This window comes from Zonotrichia albicollis, chromosome 1 (assembly GCF_047830755.1).
Source record: "Zonotrichia albicollis isolate bZonAlb1 chromosome 1, bZonAlb1.hap1, whole genome shotgun sequence".
Lineage (NCBI taxonomy): Eukaryota > Metazoa > Chordata > Aves > Passeriformes > Passerellidae > Zonotrichia > Zonotrichia albicollis.
In genome coordinates this window covers 126653157-126680959 of record NC_133819.1, presented here as the reverse complement: position 1 = coordinate 126680959, position 27803 = coordinate 126653157, and the positions used below count along the sequence as shown (strand labels likewise).

Here is a 27803-nt window from a genome sequence, read left to right as displayed (position 1 = left end):
AGGCTACCTCAACAGCTGCAGATTGCACAGGGGAGAAAAGGTGTCTTCTCACATAACTAAGATCTGAACCACAAAGACATCTCCTCCTTTATGACAAACCTGAAATGAAAAGGAAAGCAGAGAAGCCACAGAGCAGCTGATATAATATGTTTCTTGTGCCCTAAATCCCAGCTGTCAGAGGCAGCTCTGAGGTGCACATTCGATTTTGGAGTCATCTTCAAAGTCATGGAACACAGCAATGATGCAACTTGGAAGGCACCAAAGTACAAAAGCAGAATTTCAATTGAGATATTTTCATTCCTGAAGAGAAAAAGAAATTAGTCCTCTCCAGTGACTTCATGTTTACTTACTGAAGGAAAGGTATCTCACATAATCAAAGGGGTTAAAATGCCGAGGCTGTCTTGACTGGGGCAGCAGGAAGACTTTGACAAGGACAAGACACTGTGACAAAGCCAATCACTTGTAGTTCTATGTTCCTTTAATGAGGTAAAGTTAAAATCTAGCTTATTTCCTCTCCTAAAATTCATTAAAATCCTTATCTTCTGAACCTCTCACTACTTCACTACATCAGCACTGATTTTTCCTTTATTATAATAAAACCAATGGGACTTTATCCTGCAATTTGTTTGTGTGGGATAGTTCATCCTATTTACCTGTTTTGACTGTTGTTTTTCTGGCAGACTGTTCTTTCAGGGTTTATCCATCCAGCTGGACATTTGTACAGGGTCCAGCTCTCTGACTGAGTTGCCATTGCCACGAGGCATTGCTGCAATGTAAACAATACGCAATCATTCATCCTCCTCAAGGCCAACAGGTGACTGAAAATACAAAATCAATATGACAAACAAGGAGTGAGCAGTGGAGAGTAAAGCTGCAAAGATCTAGGTAAATGATTGCCAGGCTCTCATCTCAATGAGATGCATTTTTATGAGGCACTGAAGTTGTGTGAATATAGGATGACAGAAGGCTGTAGACTCCAGAGTAAGAGAACCCCCAGAGTATGGCAGATCAACAAGAAATAATTAGACAGAAATATGCAAGTTAAATGAAAAAAAAATTAATATTACTCCAAGCTGTGCTTATTGAGAGTAATACATATGCTTTCTAAATTTTAAATAGGCACATGAAAAGATGAGTTTTCCTATAGTAAATTGGAAAACATTGAAGCAGTTTTTTTCTCATGCTTCTGGACTCTTTGACAGCCAGTGGCAGACTACTGACAAAAGTGAAAGTGTTCTAGCCCAGCCTCCACACTAAGTATTGGCCAGGATTCATGCTGTAGCCTTTCCCAAGGGCTAAAGCATCACAGTGAGATCAGAGAGCAGAATAGATGAGCTTTTCATGTAATTGTCACTAAGGAAGCAAATTTTTGACAGAACCAGAAGCATCACAGCCAGTTCTGCAGCTGCTCTCAGGGAGCGCTGCCTTAGGCATGTCAGATGCAAGCTGCAGGCAGGACCACATTCAAGAATTGACATTCTTCCATTTCTCTTCTTTTGGTCCTTTTCCTGCAGCTGCAGTTTCTGTTCTGGTGACTCACTGATGTATCTCTCAACTTCTGAAGCTATTTTACAATGACATAATAGTTAGTCAGACTCTTACTAACAGAACAGAAAGTGTTTTTCCGAAGGATATTCATAGATTTTTTCCATTAGAACCAAAGAAAGCACTTTTATTATTCAGCATTATGCATATACATACAAGTAGAAGCTGGCTTCAAATTTTTCATTTGCTGAATACCTCCTTATTTGAGCTCCGTCACTGCATGCTCTCATCATCCCATGATCTCCATCCATCACTGACAAGGGCCCAGGAACACAAGCAGAGGAATTTGCATATTCTGAGCCACTTTGTAAGGTAAGCCACACACACAGATTATCTGTGGATTGCTTCTTAGATGTGGGATTTTAAAGATCCAGATGTAATACAAGGGACATAGGGGTAATTTGGTACCTATCAACTCTGTGGTACCAAAATATATTTTCTTCAGTGCAATTTAACTGAGTTAAACACAGAGACCTCTGGATCACAACATTGTCATCCCTTTTGCTCTTACAATGACTGACTTACTTTGTTACCTCTACATCCTCTGTCTCTTCTTCTGAATAACTTGACTCTAAGAGCACACAAATTTCTCTGTTGCACTCTTCTGTCTACTTTTCTTTCTCCCTCCTTTTCTTCTTCTACTCCATCCTTAAAACCCATTGGTGGGTGGGGTGTATTTTTTAATTTTCCTTTTCAACAAATACCAGACATAGAACAAAACAATGCTGGGCAAACACACAACAAAAGCCTATCTTCTTCTCCAAGTTTTACAAGTTTTAAAGAAAAAAACCAAGAGACACCAAAAAGGCAAGGCATTTGATGTCAATACTGCGAGCAACAGTCACAACACAGAGGCAGATACATTTTTTTTACAATGTTTTCCAGGACATGTCTGCCAGCAAACATTTAAAAGACACTTAAAAGAAAACTCCCTTACCTAGATTTATAAGGAATTCTTTCAAATGACAAGTAAAATAGGAGAGCACAGAAAAATGCCTGTCAGAAATCATAACCAGTCAATGACATAGCTGATATCCTAGGTCAGAGAAAAGCAGGTGCTGACCTCCCAGGGCTGCCCAGGAAGTGATAGTTTGTACCTATGGATAGGCCATGAAAGCTTTTGAGGACTCATGTCACATACATCAACTGGTATCAAAACATCTTCTCTCTCAACTCTGCCTGCATACTTGTTCACTTGCAGTGCTGTGTCTGTTTAAATTAGTTTGTTAGCGTCTACATGTCCTTCCACATGTTTGTAAAACTTTATGGAAATCTTTGATATAAGTTATAAATGCTTATAAAATACCAAGCTGTTTAATTTTTTATCACTGTAACTGCTTTCTTCAGGACATATTAGGAGTATCTCCATTCTGCACTGTTTACTCACAATGGTATAAGAAATCAATAAATAAAACTATTACTTGGAATAATTTTCAGTTGAGAAAGTTACCAACATGATTAAAAGCAGTAAGCAGAAATTTTCTGGTTTTCCAGGTACTGAGATGTGCTTCCCAAAAATGGACATATTTTTCTAATAAAAAAAAATGTTTAAGAACCAAAACACTCCCAAATTCTTTTCTTTATTCCACATATGCATGCATTTCTTTCAATAACTTATTGGAAAAGTAACCATTCTTCATTGAAAGAATGGACACTTATGCTTGTTTTTACTATTTCCATGGTTTAAGGAATATCTCCTGCCACTGAATTTTCAACAAACTTCAAGATTCATTTTAATGGATTTTGTTTGGTAAGTGGTAGCAATGGCCAAGAGACAGATACAGACTCTGCCAGGAAGAAGCTGAGCCAATTCCTTGCTCATGATCAGCTCTGTACTGCGGAAATTCCCAGCATCTACTGTTTACCAGCTCATCCTGGAAGAAATATTTCTCCTTCTTCAGTAAATTAACAGTAAATTATTTGGAGTAAATGTCTACATCAAGGTTACTTTTCCACCCTCTCCATAAAGGTGAGATTTCATTTGCATGCTCACAGTCTGCCCCTCGCCATGTATATATTTCCATTTTCCCCAGGAAAGCATTCATCATGCCCAAATGAGTATAGATCCTTTTTCCATAGTTCAAGGAATTAGAGAAACACTGGAAAATACTGTTGCTTACATGTTCAATCTTCTTGCATCACATGCTTTTTTAAGGATTTATTTTAAGCAAAATGAAAATGATCTCTGAGCATGTAAGTTGTTTACCCTTAAAAATAAAACAACAAAGGAAGCCCTTCACAACAGTTAGCTGGTTAAGCAGAGAAAAATCAGGAAATCTAGCTGGCCGAATTTCCATTTGATGTGCAAAATAGGGAGGGAAATAAAAGAAAAGAAAATGTTTGGTCCAAGAGTTTGTTTCCCATCCCAAGTAACTGCTTGTTCATCATAAAATATTGTTCTGAATTCAGCTACAGAGTTGAGAGACTTCTTAACTCTAAAATACTAGAGTGAGCTTTTTTTTCTTTTCTTCTCTCAGTGTGCCCTAGTGGGCCCTATAGCTAAATTATACCAACATGGATTATAAACAACTGAAAAGACTTGCAGTTTTTATGGGAAAATATTTGGTAACTAATCAATATAGGTTTTCCAATTTATTAGTCTGCTTTACACAGTAATAGAATCTTTATGTTTGGGTTATGTAGTTTCCTCTATTATTTCCCCATATTGTACATTAAAGTTGAGTAAGAGGAGAGATTTTTTAAAAAATACATTGATAAAAAGGCTCATGATTTTGTTTTCTTTCATCTCTAATTTGAAGACTCGTGCAAATAGCCTTTAATCAAGAGATTGAATAAAACATGTTAACATTATACAAGAAGCATATGTTATTCAAGTTGGTATGTGGCTAAACACAAATAGTTATAGCATTAAAAAATCATAGAATTTCAGTAATTAATTTCAAAGCAGCTCTATCTACTGGGAAAGTTTTTAAAATTTCTTTTGTCAATAATCTAAGATTATTACACACATGCAACCTGGAGAATTCTATACAGCATGCCTAAATATTTTGAACAGTAACATGAATGCACTTTAATACTTAGTAACCTGCTGTGTAATTTTGAACTCACAATTAGTAAATCAATATAAAATCCAGTATTAAGTGTGGTCAAAATGAAATTGCATGTAAATGGTAACATTTTGTGTCATTTCCATGACTGCTAGAAGAAGAATCCTCAGAGTGATTGTCCCAAATTCTCTCAGTGAAACTTTAATAGAAATATTTCAAAGAGATGCATTCCTTTGAATTTTCACCATCCCCTCTAAACATATCTCATTTAGATAAAAATGAGAGTGTTTTCTGTGTTCTTGTTTGGGTCACTCAGACCAAAGCAGACTCTCAGGCAGTCTAGGTTGTCTCAGCAAAGCCATGCAAACTTGAAACACAGCACAAAAACCAGATCATGAATAGGTTTTTTTAATTTTTTTAAAGGTACAAATATATGGCTTTCTGATGAGCATCCCACAGTACTCTGTCACAATGGGGCAGCAGTGTATTGTGGGGTGTTCTGTTAGCACACTGCTGGCATTCACACAGTGCTACGCTTCTTAAAACCAGCAGAAGAAAGTTATTTATTTCCAAGATCCATTTCTCTCTCAGCATGCAGACAAGACTGATACATCCTACAATGCTAGCAGACATTGATCTATGCTGTTTCAACACTGGCCACTCTCTTTTTGGTGGCCTCTACCACCAGGTAGGAAGGAACACCAAAATTAAGACCTCAATGCAATGAACTTTTTTGTGGGGCTAAAGGAAAGAATGGTGTGAGCCAGGAGAGCTTGCAGAGGACAGGTTAGCAATTGCCTTTTTACCTCTGCAGGAAAGTAATTTCTTAAGCTGGAGAACATCAGCATGAAACAGGACTCCAGGAAGCAAGGGAAAGAGCTATTGAGAAAGGCTAAAGACAGATCAGAAATTATCTGAAGGTGAGTACTGCAGTAAGTTGAAAGAACAGATAAACTGTAAAGCTTGTGTATTCATCATTCAGTTTTGGGAAATCAACTCCTACCAAGCACTCAGAGCATGACTTTTATTCATGCCTCCCTGTTATAAATACACCTTCCCAGAACCACAGCTGATATAAATCAGCTTGACTTCAATGGCACAATACCAAATTACAGCAAGTGAGGATCTGGCCCCATAGAAATACTGTATGTCCCTTTTGTGGCATTCTGCAAGTTCTGAAATCAATACTTCATTTATCTTCTGTTCCTTATACAATACCACTGCTGCCCTTATTGTGTTGCTTTGAGTCTGCTGGATGTAGCAGTATTATGCAACTGAGGTATACTTTCATTTGCCAGAAAACACTCCTTTTTCAAAGCAGTTTTCCGAAAGCTTTTATTTGTTCTACAAGCCACTTAATATTCCTCAAGTTTCTTCCCACAAGCAAGTTGGCCCCATTAAAGGTAGCAGAGGTCTGAGACCTGACCATGCTCTGTTGCCTGGCTGACACATCTCCATTTCCACAGAGTGTCTAATTTCAAACAGCTGTTCATCCATTCCTGTCTCCTACCCTGTGTCACCATTTCAACAGGAAAAGTCAAATGCTGTCACTTTGCCATTTATTCTGTACTAACCAGAACGGGGATAAACACAGGATTCAGACTGCCATTAAATAAAAAGCAAAGAAAATCACATGCAAAAATAATGAATAACATTTGAAGTCAGAAGTACATTTACTCTTTGAGCTACCCTGGTACCACTGATGATGATACAGAGCAGACAATCCAGTATCAGTGCAGATAGTAGTGTAGGAATAAATTAATTCTAATGAAGGAAGTGACAGTGTATATCAATGGATAAACTGATACAGTATCATTCATTTCAGGAAAAGCATCCCCACAATCCACTTTTGAAGACTCTCTAACACTAAGTAAAGAATAACTGCTAAAACCTAACTTACAAGCTCTAACTCACCTTCCACAACATCTATCCCCACCAATCATTTTTAAGGGATTTTGGGATTTCACCTTTTTCTCATAACTGCACATAAGCTTAGGTGCTATGTGAATATCTCATTGTAATGCTGGATTTTTAGCCATTGAGGCTTTGTATGTTCTTGTTCCCCATACAATATTTTTTAGTTATTCTTCTTACTATGGGTGTGGGGCTAGGGGATTGATATAAAGCACAAAGTAAAGCCAAAAAGGACAATTAATTAAGCAAATGAGGAAAGAATAAGAGCTTGTCCATCTGTATACCTGGCATTATAATAAGTCTTGTATAAATATATGAAATAAAATATAACCACTAAACACAGACTTTCTAAATAGTGGTTATACAAAAACTCTCTCACACATGCAATTAAATTAGCCAGAAAGGTGTCTCAATGTCCAATTAACAGCTACAGCTGTGACACATTTTGTGCAAATGTCTGCAACTGTGGAAACACAGAATTACAGGCTAATAAATTCAAAGTATTTGATGCTCTTCTCATGAGGTAAAATACTGTTCACAAAAGCTTGGGGAAGTGTTCCCTGTTCCATGGAAGAGCTCAAGGAGTTCCTCTTAGTGCTTTGCAAGCAGTGTTATCAAGCCTAAGATACCCCAGTGCTCAGAAACATCCCCATGGGATGGGATATGTTTGCTTACATGCCATCCCAGAATTTTCACTGATGTACACTGCCTTTCAAAAAAGAATCCAAATCACTTCAGCTGAGTCATGCTCAGAATAAGAAGGGAATTTCATTGTTCTATTTTGTTTCATTTCATACTGAGTAACTTCCTTTTCTCATCCTTGGGAGATTCATGTCCTGTCTGGGACAAGATGGCACAGCCTGGTGTGGTCCATTCAAGATTTAGCTGGACAGGGCCCTGAGCAACCTCCTCTCCTGCTGAAATTGGCCTTGTTTTGAGAAGGTGCTCACTAGAGGAAATCTATGCACCAAAGATCCCTCCCAAACTTAATTATTTTGGACCTGTTTACTTTTCATATCACTGAAAAATAACTATATACCAGTTTATCAGTTTGTGAGTCACCAGTGGTAATGAACATACTCTGTACAAAAATAGCTTTTTGGAGCATTTTATTCACTTTATGCAAGCATGTTCATTCTCTCCATATCTCATAGAATCATTAAGGTTGGAGGATCTCCAATATTTCAGGCTGAATTTTAGCATTAATTATCTTAGCATCCAATACCTTATATTTTTTGCCATAATGGCTTTCATCATTGTTTAATTTTTCAGTTAATAATTTCAAATCTGTGCTTGTTGCAGACAGCATCCTCAGTATACTCTACTACATGAGTGGCTGTACTGATGCTGGGAGAGGCTACCTAGGATAGAGGCTAGACAGAATTAGAGAATAAAGTGGGTATTTAATAGAGGCCTTTAACAGATCCACCTTTGGCAGTGCAAAAGCCTGGCAGAGGCTACTCCCAAGATGGACAACAGTCAGGAGTTTTCTCAGACTGATAGGATTTTGGTCTGTTTGCATATCAGAGGTTAATTGTCCAATTATCGCTTCAGGTAATGAAGTCACGTTATCCTGGTTTGCTGCTCTTCCTGATTCATATTTTGTGTATACTTTCTGGAGCCTGAGGCAAATGGTGTGACCTTGGTTCCCAGGCCCAGAAGGATTGTTTAATCTGACCAAAATGTGATGAGAGCTTACTAGTGCTCTATATGAAGTTCAGAGCTATATACTCATCCAGTACAGGATGTGAAAAATATGAAAGCTAAAACTTAAGGCATCAATACTAGTCTGAGTTTTTTATTGCCTAGTATTTTTGTTAGATCAAGCCTTTGTTTAACAATAGATACGGCAGGAAGTATTGACCTTTTTTCTAAGACAGACAAATTTTATGATTATCATTTTTGCTAGACGATATAAACATCCTTTATTGTTACTAAAAACTTGGATATTTCATCCTAAAAAAATAATTTGCAAAGATCACATACAAAATCTACTTTTTCCCATTTGATCTGCATTCTTACAGTCCCTATAACAACAACTATTCAAAAATATTTTACTTCTCTATGATTCCTGTGTTGGTCTATGCCTACATCTTTCCAAAGCCAAGCATCATTAATTGATTAGAAAGTTTTTTTATTCTGTCCTAGCTTATGAACTTTGACACATGCTGGAGTATGCTTAAAACTGAAATATGCTTTAGCACATGTATGGATTGAATATACATTGTTTACCTTTTCAGAACCTGTAGGTGTAGGTTGTACTGGTTATTTTTTAAATTTTCCTGATAAAAGTAGTGTTTTAAATATTCACTCTTTGCCTATGCACAAAATATTCATAAGCAGAGCTGTTTAAATTGTACTCTGAAGAAAAAGAATGCTGAAGAAATAGTTTTGGAGCAATAAAATTGTTGTTGATTTTATTTGATTAATAGTCTCAGGCAGAAAATACAGGGACTAGAAGTTGAAAAAACAAAATATCTCATTTCAGTTTTGTCAAACAGAAATATGTAAGTGCATTGTAAAAAGAAAACAGGGATTGAATATGTTCAGTAGACCTCAAGAAATTTTATTTATATACACTTCTGAAAGGCCACTGAACCAAAATATCTATTATTTACACAAGTCTGCTCATGAATACTAAGTGCTAAACTTTCCTCCTTTTTTTTTTTACTCTTTTTTTCCTTCAAATGTTTGAAATAAGATATCTCCTTGGGTATGTCTGTCAGTCTTTCTATATCAGAATATTTCTTCCTACATTCAAGTACCTACTGTTTTTCTGGTTACTATACACTGAGGATTTCATAAACAGGACTTTCATCAGGCACTGCTGCTCTACACAAAGAGATGTCATGGACATCACAAATCTTCATCTCTGTTGTGCAGCTCAGTGATCTTTGGAGATTTTCAACATCCCATAGTCTTTTTGAAACTCGGAACAAATACATTTTGAAACCAGATTTGATAGGCTTTGTTGTCCATGTGAATCATAAGTCAAACTGGTGGTATTCAAAAAGGCTACATAAACACTGATTATACTGAAATACCTAAAGGCAGATGCTTAAGGCTCACCAGGTGGTAAAATGTTGCTCTCCTTTTTTATTCACCAGTTTTGTAGCTTCCTCATCTCAGTTATGTTCAGTAATTCAGAAAGAGGTAGCCAGACGCTACTTTAGATTCCATGGAGCTATACACATGTTTGAGGACAATTCCAGGCAATCCCTTGAGGGACTCCATTGCAGAGAAAAAGTGCAAAATTCAACTATGCAGCATTGATGATTGTTTCTTTTCATTATAGAAATAGATTGCCAAAAATCCCTCAATTCTCTTAACAACTCATTAAAGTACTCATTTGTTAGAAGCTAACTTCTATAAAGCATCATACAGAAACAATGCCTTATTTTACTTTTTGACATTTAAAAGACCTTTGCAAGAGTCTACTGAGCAGTGATGTCATATTTGATACATACATGTGGCTTTTTGGTGTGGTTAGAACCAAGATGTTCAAAGGCATCTCCAATATTAAGATGTTACCTGCAATTATCCAAGCAATTATCCAATTATTCTTCAAACACTGGATTGCTAATATTCTTCTGGTTTGGAAAAATAAAACCAAAAGTGACATATGCCTACCTTTTTGTGTGTTCTGTTGTAATGACAAGTTTTATTTCTTCCAATTTTACTTATCATATACTCCTTAGATTTTTGCCTTCATATACCTGATGATGCCAAACTTGAAAGTGTTGTTGGACCCTCTTGAGGGACCAGAAACAATAGAGATGGGTTTAGATAAGCTGGAGTTGGGTAATGATCAATGGGATGAAATTAAACAAGGCAAAATGCTGGATCCTGCGCCTAGGGCAGAGTAATGCTGGGCACAGATATAAATTGGCAGATGAGTGGCTGGAGGGATCTGGGGGTGCTGGCTGTCAGCAGCCTCAGGAGGAGTCAGCAGTGTGAGTCCAGGCAGCCCAGAGGGCAAATGCCATCCTGGAGTGCACCAAACTCAGCATCCCCAGCCAGTCAGGAGAGGAAATGATCCCGCTGTATTCAGTGTTGGTGCAGCCTCACCTTGAGTGCTCTGAGCACTTCTGGGCCCCACAGCTTAAGAAGGATGTGAGGGTCCTTAAACATGTCCAGAGAAGGTCAACAAAACTGCTGACAGGGCTGAAAGGAATGCCCTATAAGGAGCAGCTGAGAACTTTGGGTTATCTAGTTTGGAGAAAGGGAGGCCGAGGGGTAATCTTATTGTTCTCTACAACTTCCTGAGGAGGGGGACATGCTGAGCTCTTCTCCCCAGTATTCGGTGGCAGGACCCATGGAAATGGTTCACAGCTATGCCAAGGAGGCAGAGTTTGAACTGTGAGCAGCATTTTTTTACCAAGGAAGTGGTCAAGTTCAGGAATAGGCTTCCCGTGATAAATAGGTATGATTCGTGCTGATAAAAAATTGAAACAGTAATCAATATTGATACAGTAATTAATATTTGAGAATAATAAAATAGTTAATAGTTAAAAGTTGTAATGCCAAAGAAGAGAGGGAAAGGAGGGGCTCCACCCACCCCGCTTCCCAGCAGATGTTCTCAAGGACCACAGGAAAGAAGCTGAAGATACAGTTGCTAAAAATGACCAAGAACCTGGTTGGGTCCAAGAAAATGCTAATTATAAGGGACTTATTGCTTTGATATGTAGATGCAGTGATACGTTAGTCTTGGCTTACATTGTACTGGCTTGGTGCGCATGTGTAACTCAAAGGTGAATTAAAGGGCAATGAAGAAGACTACAGGGCCTTCATCAGTGACGACCCCCAAAGACTTGTGCGACCACCAAACCGAGTGGTGGCGCATGCATGGTAAAGGTGGTAATGAAGGCGGAGACAGAAAAGTGATGAACCGAAAATGGGAGGAGATGGCATTGACACATGGCATATAAGGGGTGACTTTTACTTGGCAAGCTTGTATGTGAAGTGGCAAGGGTCAAGAACCCTGCCCTCCATACCCCGTGGTTGTTTTTACTTATGCGCTATTATTTGAACCAAATTATCCCTTATTTATATATTTTCTAAACTATTCAATTAAAATTGTTGCTATCTTAATTATTGTTTGGGTTTTTTTGATGGGATAATTGGGCAAACATAACATTCCTAAAGAGGGTCTATGCCCTAAATCAGTCAGAGTTTAAGAGGTGTTTCAATAGTGACCTTAAAAACATGCTTTAACATTTGGTCAGCCTGAATTAAACTCACAGTTGGATGAGATGATCATTGTGGGTCCCTTCTGACAGAAATAGTCTACTCTAGTCTATTATACTAAGTGAAAATCTACCAATTCATAAAACACTATGTTAGAAGCCATTTCTTCAGTTTGCATTTTTTTCTTGCTTGCATACTGAGTAGAAATAACACTCTTAGTATTCACAGTAAATCAATCACAGTCAAGCAAAAAGCATGGAATCCAAACACCAAGTATCAAGCGCTTCAAGTGTTCCATTCCATGCACAGAATAACACATATACAGCTAATATCTGTTTGGAGGAAATCCAAACAACTTATGGTTCGCTATCTGACAGCTGGCAGGGAGGCAAGTTCCCTCACATTTACCAGGTTTGTCTGTTCGTTTCAGTCCAATGGGTCAGAGGCAAATCTGAGACCTATTACCTAAGAATAAAAATAAAAAGATTTCTGGGCTGCTTAATGAAGGTTGCCTGCACTTTGAATGATTTCCATCTCCCCAGTGAATATGAATTTTCTCAAATCTCCTTCAGGACAGAACTTACTATTCAGAGGCGCTTTGCTGTGTGTTATAGAAATCTTCACAATTCTGTGTCAGAACTTCAGGGTAAAATTTGTTATAGGATGTTAGGCTAAGCAGATCCTTCAAATTACTTGCTCATAAAGAAAATCTCAAGTGAAGCAAAAGTTCAATCAGAAATGCATATGAGCACAGTGAAATGGAAATGGAAACCAGAATCATTTTAAATTGCCAGTTAATTAGTCAAGTCAAAAGAATTATCCTAGTATTCTTTAAAGAACATCTGCTGTCTCTGGCTAGTTTAGGTATGCCAGAATAACAATGTGTTCTCACTGCACCATTCCAGGTGGCATTTGTGGACTGTTTACAACAGAAAAAAAGTAACTGCCCAGCAAGGCTTGGACATCTGGAGGTTTGGAGACTCAAAGTACAGGAGTGGAGTGGTCTTTTGACTTGGAGGTACCAAATACAAATCAGGAAAAGTAAAGCAAATACTACAAGACACTTCCATTAATTTTTATTTATATTAGCTGAGGCATTCAGGGATTATATTTTGCTGAAAAAGGCTGAAAATGAGAGTCTCATTCCTTATGGTTAATTCTAGTTCTGGACATCTCATTCCTTATGGCTACTTCTAGTTCTGAGCAATCTCAAGTATAGCTCGTGCAGTCTGGTTTAGCACTGAGGCAATATTGTCCTGTGTACAGCAGAGAAACCAGCATGAACAGGGCATATATGAACCCGTCCACCCTCCACAATATTAGGAAAGAGAACTAAGCAGAGTGAGCAATTTTATCATCTGCATCCTCTGCTGACACCTGGGGATTATTGTAAGGGTATATGTGGGATTGTGGATGCAGGTAAGAAATTTTGGTGAAGCTGAGGTACAGGAGATTGTCCCTTCCATTTCTACAGTCTGACACCTGTACCTGGTGGGACTTGGGAACAGCTTAGCAGAACACTAAGGAGACTGTGTTATTTTAGTGTAAGTCCTGTGCGTTTCCCCAGAGCACAATAAAGAGTCTGAAAGAGATCTTTTAAGGTTGCAACAGACAGTGTGATGTGTGAGAAGACTGACAAAAGTAAAATGTGGGGATTAACAGGCCAGTAAACTTGCCGGCAGCTGCAGTGAGACTGCACCAGTGGGTGTGGACAGGGATGGGGCTGAAGATAACCCCCCAAAAAAGGTCATAAAGAGTGAAAATGGCATGATAACCTATACTGCACAAATTACTGCCAGATAACTCCCAGATGAATGAAGTTAATAAAGTTTTGGGCTAATTAAGCCATATCCCATGAGCTTTGTCATTCTTTCTGCAGGTCAAGCACAATGAATAATTTAAAATAAGACTGCAGAATAGAACTATTTAACTAGTCTTTTGATTCCTTTCTCGAATTAGCAGCACCCAGAGCTTTTTTTTTCCTCTTTATTTCCCTTCTAGCATTACTTAAAGCACATTTGTGCTTACCTAGGTAGGTTGCAATTGATGGCAAAATGGGACTGCCATTTCAGCTAATATATTATTAGGGCCTCTTCTTCACAGTCCATCCTTTGATATGTGCAGGCAGCAGGAAAGTCATTAGGAACCATATTTGAATGAATGCTGTTCCACTATATAGATAGATATATATAAAGCTATATTTATCATGTTCATCCTTTATTCTGTGTAGAATTCCCAACATTCATTTTGCATGCTTCAATTCCTAATGGGAAAACTAAATTAATATAACATGCATTGCATGAACATAAAAGTAATCCAAATGTGGTTTGAAAATAAAGATATTAAAGCAGGTTGAATGTCCAGGAGGAAAAGCTCTCCATAAAAATTTCCTTTTATCTCCAGGACTTGTGCAATGCAGATATCTGCAGTGCAAACCTCATGTCTGCAGAGAGCTGAGTCAGAAAGTTCAGTTTCTAAAGTTGTTTTTAACCCGCAGCCCAGAGACCTCTGCAAGACTGACAACAATTTTTAATGCATCCATGAAGGGGTAAGCAGAGGCAAGAAAGTTTTTCTCTTCAAAAGGCTTTGTTTCAGTCCACATACCCATGCTCTTGCTGGAAAGTTTTGGGGTTCCTGCAAATCCACAAAATAAAATATCTGCTATGGACCAATTTAATGTGTCTCTTGCCTGCCCAGGTTTGTCAAGGAAGGTGATGGTGGGGAATACTGTCATTGAAATAAGGACATACCCTCTGATGAAGAGACAGGGCCCAATGACCCATCTCACCGGCTGCAGAAAATTACAATTGGCTCTGAATAATCATTGTCTTCGTTACCAGCCATTACCAGGATGAATGAATCTGAGATAATATTAGCTTCATTCCTACAAATGAGAAAACGTAGAACAGAGGAGAAGAATGCAAATTGTGAAAGAGGCCATGATTTTTCAAAGCAATTTAATATCATATAGGATGTTTAAATGTTCAAACCGCATTTTACATCACTTTCAATTGCACTGGAGACACTCAGCCCTTGTGCAGATCAACTCTTGGGATATAGTCAAACATTCAGCAACCAAAGACTAAAGACCACACAGTAAATGAAAAGGAGGTTTTTTCTCTTGATTAATTGAAAGGGTCAATTGACAAAGCTGGGGACAAAACTCCCAATTTTTAGAGCACTTAAGTTACTGCTATTCCTTCTCTCCCTGTGTTCCTTTGAAGGACTAAATGGGCCTAAATGGTCAAAGGTGTCAAATGACTGTATGATAGGACAACATTAGATTGTTGAATAATGCTCAAGTAATGAATACAGAGGCTTACTTGTTTACTAACGGTTTTCTTCTCAATAGTATTTCTTATTCCTTTATTTTTAATTCAACAGAGTATTTAGAAAGAAAATTTCCTGGTTGATCAATTTACAGAAATACTATTCTTTATTATTCTTTACTATTTTTTCACACAGTCTTATCAGCCCCTTCAAGACCTGGCAGATGCCAGAGTCAGGATCTTTAAGTCAGTGCTGTTAGCTGCCCTTTTGGTCGTGGGTCACAATACTGTTACAAAACATGAAATCTCAGCTAGTTAAACCGGTTTCTGTATTTAAATAAGAGGCATAAGAATAAAACAGGAAAAAGGAAAACATCCCTAAGAAGGCAAAGGAAGCAAATGAGAATTTTCAGGAGAAAAAAAATCCTCTTGTTTATACTTGTTTATTATGAATTCTAATTAGAATCTTACAATTGCTTTAGTCGATTTCTAGCACTGCCTTCATTTTGAACACCAGTTCCAAAGCCACCTCAGGCTCTGGATGACATTAAAAGGCACAGGTTGTTTTCACTGTTTGTTTCATTAAATTGTTTTTACTGCAGAGAATTTGGATTGCAAGGTTCTGCACAATTTGTGTGGCATTTGTGAACTATTTCCAGCTTATGAAATTAAATACATAAATAAAGTAAAGAGAATAACATCCTGCAAAGACTCTCCTTTACTTAACAGAATGTAGAATAGCATGGAGAGATGCCTCCTACACTAGGAATGACACAGGGGTGCTATGGGAAAGTAGTCAGTGATCATGCAGTGAAACCCCACAAGAAAATATTTTTGTTAAATCCCAGCTGCCATGTTCCCAGCACCAGGCTGAGTATCCCAGGACTCCAGAGGCTGTTTCTATCTCAGTATCCTTACCTAAACATCCTGCTTCCCCAGGATGCCTGGCTCCACATGAACAACAGGTCTGTTTGTTCTGGGTCCCTCCCTGATCTTTCACATTATGCCCCTACTGATTCCTGGGTCCAACTTCACATACACACACTCCTTGGACACTTTCCTGCTTGCCCAATATACCTTCCCAGGATTCCATCTTCCAAAATCTGGGTCTCTCTGCTTAACTTTTGGTCCTGTAGCTTTTATGGGAAGAAAAAGACACATTTCTCATATTTTGCAGTCTTCCTGCTTCTCCCTCATCTCTTCCCTTTCCTCCAAACAAAGTATTCAAAGCAAAGCTACTGAATCATATGAACAAAACAACCTATTTTCCCCTAGCATCATTCTCAGAAAAGGTTGAAACATTTTGATGCAAAGATTCAGCTGGAGGCAGAAATTGGCATGGAAAAATTCATCACAAACAGCCAGAGTCTGGCTGAGTTATAAGTAACTGAAAAAAGGTATGTATCAAGGAGATTGCTTGGCAACCTCAGGAACAGGCAATGCTACTTAGTTTTGCCTGAAATATGAATGGTCCTGACAAAAAAAAAAAAGAGGAAAAAGATGTGTAAAAGATAAATAAGAAATTCTAAAGATGACATACAAATATAGAGAGGAAGCTGCTGAACATTAATAAGCAAGTGTCACTCTTACAGTATTAGATGTACAAAAGGAAAAAACCCTCTGTGGGCACTGCAGTGTGTATCCAATGCAGACAGACAGGGACCTGCAGACCATGTGTGTCAAGTGTGACACCCAGAATTCATCTCTAGCTAATGCCCCCTAAACTGTCCCCAATTTCCATAAAAGGCTCTGTCACAAGGAAATTCCAAGGGCAAGTGGCATAAGGAGGATAAGACCTGCCACCCACCAACAACCCAGAGGTTTGTGTGGCAATCTTCTTTTCCTGGCTGTTCATTTCCCTGTCATCCAACACCTCTTCTATGCAGCCTTGGCTCTGAACTCTGAGGAGACTGCTAAGTTGTGAGGAAGAGCTGTGGAGCTGCCTTCCTCTTCACTGGGATGGTGAGAGCCGCTGGCCCTCACAGCCCCAGGATAAGCCCAAGGGACCAAGTGGTAAAAAAGAGATGTCAATATGCAAAAAATTCTAAAGCAACAATCAGAGAATTGTAGATGTCAACTCAGCACAGACATGTCAGGGAGCAGTAGTCATGCTCTGCACCTGTCTGATGACCAGCAAAAACTCATCATGCTCCTTTTGCAGGTGATGATGATCAGCCTAACAACTCACTAACTTCAGCTCTCAGTTATGTGTTTTGGCTGCAGTATCTGCTCTGGTCTTAAAAAGTGCACAGAATTTCTTGTACGTCACAAAAATTTCCTGGATAAAACAATCCAAGGAGGAAAGGTGATAGCACAGGTATGAAATAAGTCATATTAACATAAAATTATTTGATTATGGTGTGAAAACTTATAATATTCAAGTAAATAGTTAAACAACCAGAATTACTCTTTGTCTGCCCTCTTTTGCTAGCCTGACTTATTAACTTAGTCCTCGAGAAAAGTCATCCTGAAGAAACCTTGACAAAACTGTATTGTAGTATTTGAGCTGAAAGAAACAGAAAGAAGACAGTACAGTATATAAGTCCATAAAATTGCAGAGCTAATCAATTCAGTCACATAATTTTCCAGGCTAAATAAATTCAACAGTCAGTTCACAGCACAGAAAACAGTAGCAAGATCCAATGCTGTATAATCATTCCAGGTCTGCTTGTGCATTCTCTGCATACTCACTTGTTCAGAAGTCATTAGACATTTTGGTGCATAAAGAAATTGGGATTAGGTCTTCTACAAACTCCATAGGAGCAAGAGTAATTAAAATTTATGACTTTACAGTCTGGCCATCCAGCCAGCTGATCCAAAGATTTGTATTTCAAGCAGAAACCTTTTGTTCAATCTCTGAACCAATTAACCTTGCCAATTCCTCTGTATTTCTGCAACAGCAATGGTATATTTAGGGAATCAAAAAATGTAATTGGATCCTCTGCATGTATTCAATTCCCTATTCAATTTATGTTCCCTTCACATATCCTCCAAAACTTCTCATCTGGCTATTAGTACTTGTCCATAAGCACTGAAGGTACACAATGTATCACTCAAAGTCACAAAAACACTTTCTACATGAAGTCCCTTTCCCCGATGAAAAAAACCTAAGAGTTTCTACACCTCTTTCTGACCCTCTCTTCATCTTGATCTGCATTAAGCTCTATATAAATTATTTCTATCACCTTATCTAGGCCAGATTAATAGCTAGATAATCAAGAATAAGTTTTTCATTGCCAGACCAATTGTAACACCTTCTATTCTAACTTGTGGCAAAACATTGTGGAGCTATATTCAAGCATCAGCTGAGATAAGATGCCCCTGGATTCCTCACTTGCTCCCTTACTAAACATGTCAGCACGTCTGAATAAAACTTCTCACTTCATCCAAAAATGACCAGGACTGTTATGAAATTTAAAGCATACTCATGGAGACTGACCTCATCGCAGCACTTCTTGTGTTAAATGCTTTTACATAATACAATCTTTTTTATTCAATCTTTAAATGCTTAGTTTTTCAGTATTGGTCCAGAAGAACATATACAATGGCAACATGAAGCTTAAAAATGAAACTAAAACCTCTCTGAATTATAACTTCACATTCCACATTCTACAAAGGAAACCCTTTCAAATGCCGTCATAAAGAAAAGGCATTTCACAGCAGTTGAAGGTTCAATTCTTTTTATTTTTTTTAATGGATTAAATTTTATTCCATAACTTAAATAATTAGTGATCCTCTTGTTTTATTTATGCAGTATCCACTCAACAATTTGTCTGCATTTGTAGCGTCTCCAAATTACCTACAATTTCTCCATATATCTTGCCACAAAACTTGCCTTCAGATTTCCCTGCTTTTGTGAATGAGTAGCAAGTCTCTGATTCAGGAATGCTGCTCCCTGAATGACAAACTTGCATTTTACTCCTTTTATTGATACCCTGCGCTCTGACTGGTGCTATGTAGCAGACATCTTCATTCACAAGAGGATATCAATGACAGATCACAATACAAATAAAAGAGAGCAAAAGTAATTAATATTCTGCCTCACATGAGGGAAAACATTAAAAAAAAGCAGCATCTTAGACATAATACCATAGGAATGTTTATGGGGTATTTATAGTTTTTGAAATCAACCTCTTTGTGATAGAGAAGAAATATTTCATGTGCAGTGCATTTGTCAGCATGTAACAATGCATGAGTACATCCATATATCACAGACATTTCAAGATACATCACTACACACATGTAAATGAGATACAAGATAAAGTTTTCCAAGTGCAAATATTATCAACATCTATAATAACCACAGCGACTTTGCTTTTGAAAAATTCCTTTGCTTTCACTGCTAAAAACTGCAAAGGACAAAAAAAACGATAAAACTAAAAAAATAGCTAGGATACCATAAAACAAGAAAGTATGATAAGTATTATGAAGATTCTGAAAGAATTGCAATGTAATATATAACGTTTTTCACCAAACCTCCAATTAATTTTCTGTGGTAGGTGGCAAACAGTCTATTCCAGTTTCCACTGGAGCAAAATTAATTTCAGTACTATCTGACTTCATTCCAAGGAGAATTTCTGATAAATACCATCATCACTCTGTCATGTTTTTAGTATTTTTTTCAAAAATTTTCACCAGTTCATTGTATTTCCACTATCCTGGTGCTAAGATCATTTCAATCCATCAGATTTGTCTTCATCACCTCTGTTTTCTCCCTGCTTTTTTAAGATCAGATGCAGTTTGAAGATCCTGCGCCCCAGACTTGCTGGGAAAAACATAATATTAATAGGATGCAATAAAGGAAATCAGATGCCAAAAAAGACTGCTCCAATAAAGAATGACAGAATCAGAAAACACAGGGAGAAAAAATGTAGAGAGCAAAAGAACTCTGTGAAGATGAAGATGATAGGTGGCAGATAAAATTTGGAACCTGAATCTGTGAAGTGTTAAGCTCAGTTCTCTGAGTTGCAGAAGTGAAACTTGACAGGATTTCCAGCACTGCCAAAAGAGTAGCACCTAGTTCTGGAAATGGGGAAGGACAATGGGGGAGATGCTATGAGGCCAACAAGAGCTGGAGTCTCTAGTTTGGGAAGTATGGGGTCCAGAGCCAAGTCTGAGCAATATGGAAGGGAGGAAGAGTTATTCCCAATGACATTCCTGGGAGTAACTCATAAAGTGCATCATTCCCAAAAGATGCCCATGTTACAATACCTTCTGGTGGAAACTTTTAATGATCAAAGATGTGGTTGCAAATTTATTATTTGTTAAAATTTATTATTTTATTATTTTAGCAAATTTGATAAATTTTCTAAAATTTATTATTTTATCCTAGGCTGCACCTAGGAATGATGGAGAACAGACCAGAAACAGAAGAAAAAGAAATATCTGGTATCTTTGAGAAAGAAATGGCAAGAAATTAGAAGTAACTTAAAATGTGAGAGAAAAAAAAAATCAACTTGGAGGAGTTTATCTGATCTCACAATCTTTTTGTATATCATCTTATTGAAGAAATCTGTCTTTTACCTATTCCTTGACACTGACCAATGCTATTTATTGAAAATACTGGATATTAATTTGATTATTGTTGAAAAGGTAAATATACCTTTTTCTCCATATGTCTTAATTATAGCTATATTAACGGGCTGCTGTAGGCATTCTGCCTATTTCAGTAGTCACCATTTACAGATGAACTTCCCAATTTACTGTGGAACCTTTATATCCCATTTAAGACTGAGGTCTGAAATGCTACCATTAGTTTTACCATTTAATCTATTTGATACATTTCTATTTGACTTTGGGCCAGACTACAACAAAACTGCTTTGGGAAACTACTCCAACATAGTTAATGTGTCTTGTCCTTGCAATTAGTACTTGTAGACATATCTAGATGTATAAGCATCTTAGCTTTAAAAATGAAACAATGCCATTGTTTTTGCCAAAAGCCCTTATTTATGCAATCCTATTTCTTGGTAGGATTTATTTTCTAATAATATGGAATTAAAAGATACCCTACAAAGCCAAAGAAATTTAATATGTAATTTTTTGCAGGCTTAACAGCCTGCATAAACCAGTACTTTACTTTTAAAATATTTACTTAAAAATGTAATAAATAGTAGTGTTTTAAAAAATTGTATTTCTTTACAATCTCAAATGAAAATAAGTACAATATAATTGTTTCACTTGCACAATTCCAAAGGGGTTTTTTTTTCCTTTTTTTAATGGAAAATGTTCAGGCATCATACAATTAGATGTGACCATGGGATGTAACCTAGTCCGATATCCCCTATTTTTTGTAGCCAAAACCTCACTGCTGCTGGTTTTTTTCCTTAGTTTAAGCCTGTCTTCACTCTTAAACCACATTACCTGCCCCTATCAGTCCCTCAGAGTCACCACAGTCTCTGTGCCTCCCCAGGCATTACAGCAGGATAATTTAACTTAAGCATTTAAGGATCACTTAAAAGCTCAACCAGACAAAGCAGTATCTGCTGAAATTTGACCTGGCAAAAAATCACACAGATTTTCAACTTCTGTTCTACTTCCTAACCTTCATGTCATTTTTGGAAAGCAAATTGTTATTTTATAATTATTTCCCCACATAAACACCAGAGGGATATCTATACAGCTTGTCTTTTGAAATCTTAAATAGCAGAAGATTCCACAACCTTCCTAGTCAATTTATTTTAGTATTTAGTTGTTGTTTTAATTTTTTAGTTGATAACTTATATTTTTTTTCTTCAAAATTACTAATATCTGTCCAGCATCCTGCATAAGGAAAGTACTATTTTTCACTTTCATGTGTTCTGTGGAACATTTGGAAATTGGTTACTCTGCCTTCCTGAACATTTTCTGAAATGAGCAATCTCATTTCTTCTAATATTTCTTTAGACACAATTTTTAGACTTCTGACCATTTTTTTTTGTGTGTGACTTGCCTAAATGGCCCATGCCCTGTGGAAAAAATATGCTAAAGCTGGATGTAGCTATACTTTTACTAGGGCTGTCAAAAGGGGAAGAATTGCTGTTTGAGTTTTACATACACATGCCTACTTCTGTGCCCCCATGTGAAGCAGATGATTGATGTCCTGCACTTGCCAATGGCACTAGGATGGTTTTTCATGTGAATTGCAGGAGCAATGCAAACTTAACCTTAAACCCACACACTCATGCCTTGAAGCTCTGGAGCCTTGACACACATAAATTTTTACCAAATCAAGGGGCCAGTGCTGCATGGTTTCAGAGCAGTTTTGAATAAATGTGCACTGAGGCTTTGATTCTGTACAACAGAGGTGGAAATTTTGAGAGGTAAACGTGTAGTTACATGCATTGCTAGACAAGGTATGTTGTATTTAACATAACAATGACTGCAGCAGGGCTCCCCTGTTTTTATAAGGAAAAAAATCTTGACAGACACTGATGTTGCTAGTGATCAGCAGCTGAATGTATGTAAAGAGGGATTTTTTCATTTAATCTCAGCAATATTTGGTGACACATGGAATAAAAGCTCTTACAAAACCTTGTTACTGTGACTCCTCTAAACAGATGCTGCACATCTTAACTACCATGAAAAATCCTAATTCTGAGCATCGCTTTCATGTCCTTCATAGCTGCAGTCCCATGCTACTCAAAAATGTTACAGTCAGAGCCACCAAGGCCTGGATAATCTTTGTCACTGGTGAGTGTAATTTAGTAGTCTCAGTAAAAATCCTGAGATGCTGGTTTCATTTGTGTTCAATTCAAATCCTCAGAATTATTATCATAAGAGTTTCCCATCTCCTCCATTCAAAACTGGGACATCATGCTTATCTTTGAGCTCTAATTTAAAGCAAATTTTATTCTGTCTATAGTGTAATTTTCTTGTATAAAGGTCTCAGGCAAGCCACCTATAAATAATGTTCTGGTCTGTGATTACTTTTCTGGATAAATTTAATCTCCATGGGGTTATAATGTACATTTCATTTTCTGAATTTCTGCCTACACTGTAGATTTTCATCATGGTGGGAAATGGATGTAAGAAGCAAGATAACTTTGTGTGAGTCTGAATACTGTGGCCCCACAAACTATTTGCATCATCATGACAGATAATTATAATAACATTTTCTGTGGTTTACACAAATTATCATTTTCTCTTTGTTGAGCATAGGGGAAACCATTCCAGAATTCCATTTCTATTTCTGTTTTACTTTATTCACAATATCTATTATTCTGTGCTTTAAACACTGGCACAGGCCTCACATGATCTCAAGAAAATATCAGCTTTTGCTTAAAAAATATTATTTATATTATCTTAAGCCAACTGATCTCTGTCAGTTACATCAGCTTAGGGCTGGCTGTTGTTGAACATTGAGTCCAGCCTCAGATGTCTGTGCTGTTCAGGAAATGCCTTTCCTCAGATGTCCAAGGTAGTGGTTCCAAAGGCCCTAAATAAAATGGGCAAAACTAAGCACATACTAATTCTAGACACTGAGAAATATCTATATGAAATTCTGGCTTTCAGCCTTAAATTCACAGTTTCTTTTAATATGCATTTTCTCCCTGAACACTGCAGAGCACATGAGGAACATGATGCTGGCCTCTTTTTTCAAAGATTCCTTGAGGCTTCAGAAACCAAAGGGTTTCCATCTAGTCAGTGACCTACTATTCATTAATGTGTAAGTACAGTTTGCCAAAAAAAAAAAAAGGGAAAAAAATTGTAAGCACAATATGCAATGGATGCTTTTGCTTTTAAGACTGAAGTTCAAAAAGTTATCTTGGTGTGTTTCTTGTTCCTCAGCAGCTCTAAAAAAAGCTGTGGTTCATCACCTTTTTCCTCTGAGTACTGAATTATGTATGTCTCTGTAGGACCAGAAATTGTATTACAAAAAAATTACTTTTCTCCAATACTTCTGAAAAAGATCAGAGTGATCTGGTGAGTTCTGTATGTCTCCAGAGGGTAAGGATGAAAACCTCTCAATCATAGCGTCAATCTATTCACAATTCTTTAAAAGGTAACCTCAGGCTGGCCAGAATTTTTGGGGGGGAAAAAAAGGTGAAATATGAGATCTGTTGATTTTATTTAAAAATTCTTTGATATCCCATGAAGTGTGAAGAAAAATCTTTAAAAGTGTTTTAAGAAAATAAACAAAGATTTCTTATATAGCATCAAAATAAATACAGTAAGGTATAAGAAGCCAGATAAAAGGTGTTGTATATCATAAAGTAAATGTAATATGCATTTTAAATTTTATGTAATGAATAGTTCCAGAGGCACAAAAAAAAAAAGATGAAGCAAAATAAAAAAGTAAATGAACATAAAATTAAAAAGAAAATAAAACAGAAGCACTAGAGCTAATTGGTCTGCCCAAAAAGCTCAAGATATTTGAGGAAAAAAACCCTATATTTTAATAAGTATTTTATATATATATATATATATATATATATATATATATATATATATATATATATAATAAAGATAATATTATATAAGGCTTTGAACAATGTCTGATAAAGTTTTTAGTATCAATAATGTAAATATAACAGAAAGAGAAAAGGCTAAGATGGAATATTAACTATGAGCTCCTATAAGCTAAATATCAGAGAAATATGATCTCTAATAAAAGTAGAAAAAGTGCAAAATCCAGTCTAGCTGTGTTTAATGTCTTTAATTATCTGGAGTACATACTGCTATCTGCTCCATCATCCAGGCTGACACCCTGGTGCAGATAAGTATCTTCACCATGTACTCGTCAATAGGGTGATGTGTTCTCACTTTCCACATCAACATAAAGGATTTATCTCTCAGTTCAATCAGAGAAATTGATATGGGAAATCTTTTTGATGAGGGAAGTCTTATTCTACACCTAATGGTGGAAATTTGCAGCCAATAGCCACCAAACTGGAATGCAATAACTACTCAGGGAAGAATTCGCTACAAGATAATGAGGAAGAACTAATGTACAGTCATGATAAGGCACATTTAAATTTCATAAATTAAATAAAGCTATCATTCAACTAATGCTTAAATAAAGCATCATGCAACTTATACTAAATATAACAGATTAAAGGCACTGATCCTGAGGGCATTCTAGTTTTCCTTTCAACGTGTGTGCTGCCATGTTCCCAGGTTTTATCCTTTTCTCTTAGCTTAGCAATCTTTACGTATAACTGAGCTGCAGAGTTCTCAAAGTGATACATACCAGAGAAAACATGTTAGCAGGAGAATCAGAATGTAAGATAAGACTGATCAAGGGCTAATACAGTGATATAGATGCTGTCAAATTGCAATGAATTAATAACATTATGTTTAACAATATGATAAACTAATAATTGGAGAGAAAAAATAACAGAAAAATAATCAACATAACCTTTGTATAAAAAAAAAATACAAAAAGAAAGACCATTTTGAAACAAAAATTCCATGGTAAACCAAAACTTTGTATTTAGATATTTTTGTGAGCAGCAGCTGAAACCTTGAGCTGCTGTTTCATTTTGAACACAATTAATGCAGCTTCATCCACTGATGGTTATTGGTTCAGAACTTGTATACCAGCACAAAATAGTGTCCTTATAGAAAATTATTGACCAAAATTAATTTCTTTGGTATTGAGACTGTCAGCGTTCTTTGTGTCTATTAAATTCACTTTGAAAAACGTCGTTTGTTTGGCATTTCTTTTGAGAGGTACATTCAATACTACAAAGCTCTTCGAAAAGTCAGAGCAGATCTAGTAAATTCATCATCAGAAAAATAGTTGGATTTCTTTTTTTCTTGGAAGACCTACAGAGGAAATTGAGAAAGAGTGGAAAGTGCAACATCAAAGAAAAATATCCTGATATTCACTTTAAAAAGGAGCAGAATGAAAAGCTCAGAAAGTAAAACAGTGAATTGATTGATTTTAAAAATCAATCAAAATATAGGAAGGTGAAAAAGCATTTAGAAATATATATATAAAATTCTCTATGCTATATCTAATACCAAACAGCCAGATTAGAATCTTGTATTACAGGATATGAGTAACATGGTATGTGAAGATGAAAATGCAAGTAATCTCACTCAGAGTAATTCTTCAACAATTTACAAGACACTTGGTGGTAGCAACACCATCTGTCTCTCTGGCAAGAATGTTCCTGGGAATGTCTGATCTTGAGAACTTACATAGATCAAGCATTCCCTTGCTCTATTTCCTGATCCTTCTTTGGTGTTATAGCTGAAAAACACCACTGCTCTATTGAGTGGCAAAGTGGGGCACTAGCAAAGGCTGAGGGAAGTGGGATGAGTGGAGAGAAAGAAAAATTCCTGGGGAACAAGATAGAGAGATTTGATTGTTTAGAAATTGTATTCTCCAATACATTATTCCCACTAAACCATGCACCACTTCCTCTTCTCCCTCCAGTTGGAGGCACCAAAGACCATGAATTGAGATAGGAACAATTTACTGGAAACAGCAATGAGATAAGAAAACAGAGAGTAACAGCTACAATATTAATAACAAAAGGTATAAGAAAATAAATTATTCACTCAAAAAAACTCCCTGATAACTGAAAACACTGGACAGCTCCCTCTACCATGTTCTCTTGACCAGCAGAAACCCCTTCTCCCCAGAATGTCCTGTCCCTGCTCCCCGCAATGACATGAGGTGGCATAGAATAACCTCCTTGTCCTAGCTATGCACCTTCTGGACTACTGCAAAAAATTACCCCTATCTTGTCTGGAACCTGGACATGAATGAAATATCACTAGCTGACACAAAGCAGAATCTGATTATCCATTATAAATTATGGAGTCCTTAGAAATCCTTGAGATTTGGCACATTGGTCAGGGACACAGAGCTTTGCCTCTGCCCAAGAGCTGGGGGAAGCTAATAAATATCTCTTAAGATATAAAAAATTATTTTCACCCTTTGATTCTAGTTCATCATATCCCAGTTTTACAAGGCACAAATGTACTGCTATGGCTGAGGTGTTTCAGCCTTGGCAGCACAGCATCCATAGCCATCTGCAAAGCTAACAAGAGGTATGGTAAATCCTTTGCAAGCCAGGCATCTTCCATGGCTTCTCTGCTATCAGAGGTGAGGACTGCAGTCAGAGTGTCAGGAAGAGAGGATGAAATCCAAGATAACAGTACATCATCAAGGTATTATGTCACACATGTGTAAACTCTGTTTATGGAAATAATAAAGCTACCATATTTTTAAATCTTAGTCTCACACAAAATGTTTCTGTGTTCTCAGCAAACGAAAAGAGATAAATATTTAAAAATCATTTAAAATTAATACATTTGCTTCCATGAGTCCACTAAGAAAATGTTAGAGTATCTCTAGATCTTTGACTACTCTGAAGTTATCAAAAAGAGTGATCAATTCTACCTTACATTCATTCTGCCCATGGGGCAATGCTACAGCACTAACCAAAGTAGAGCGCTTTCCCACATAGCCAGAATTTCTGTACAGTTTATTTGAAACTTTTAAAAGAATAAGGATTGAAACTCAAAGTATGCTTATTGAATTATAATTTATGAGCAACACATTACCCAGGTGTTTTGGACAAGATAGTGAAAGGGTAAATCAGGAAATATGACACACTGCTTTCCATTAACCCCCTGGCACTTGCAATTTGAAGCTCCCCTTACTAAAGGCTAATCCATTTTGCTGTAGTGCTTAGCATTTTAAAATCTCTGCTCCTCATGTCAAAATATTTATACACATTTAGATATTAGAAAGGCAGGTAGCAATTCTGATCCCTTACTGTTTTGCACATTGTCACACCAAATCAAAACAAGCAGCAATGCAAAGCATTCCTACTGAAAACACAGCTCCATAGTATTATAAGAATGAACTATTTCAACCTTTATTTTCAGACAAATGCATTTGTCCAATCTCTAAAATTCTGTAACAGATCATAGATACAGC

General features: G+C 36.9%; 1 long non-coding RNA gene across 1 annotated transcript; it reads left to right on the top strand.

The window, feature by feature from the left end:
• The first annotated feature begins 1661 nt into the window (after positions 1-1661).
• On the top strand, positions 1662-25544 carry LOC113458721 (uncharacterized). Its single transcript, XR_003379254.2, has 4 exons — positions 1662-1857; positions 3234-3514; positions 5368-5473; positions 20256-25544. It is a non-coding gene; the product is annotated as an uncharacterized LOC113458721 (long non-coding RNA).
• Positions 25545-27803: the final 2259 nt, after the last annotated feature.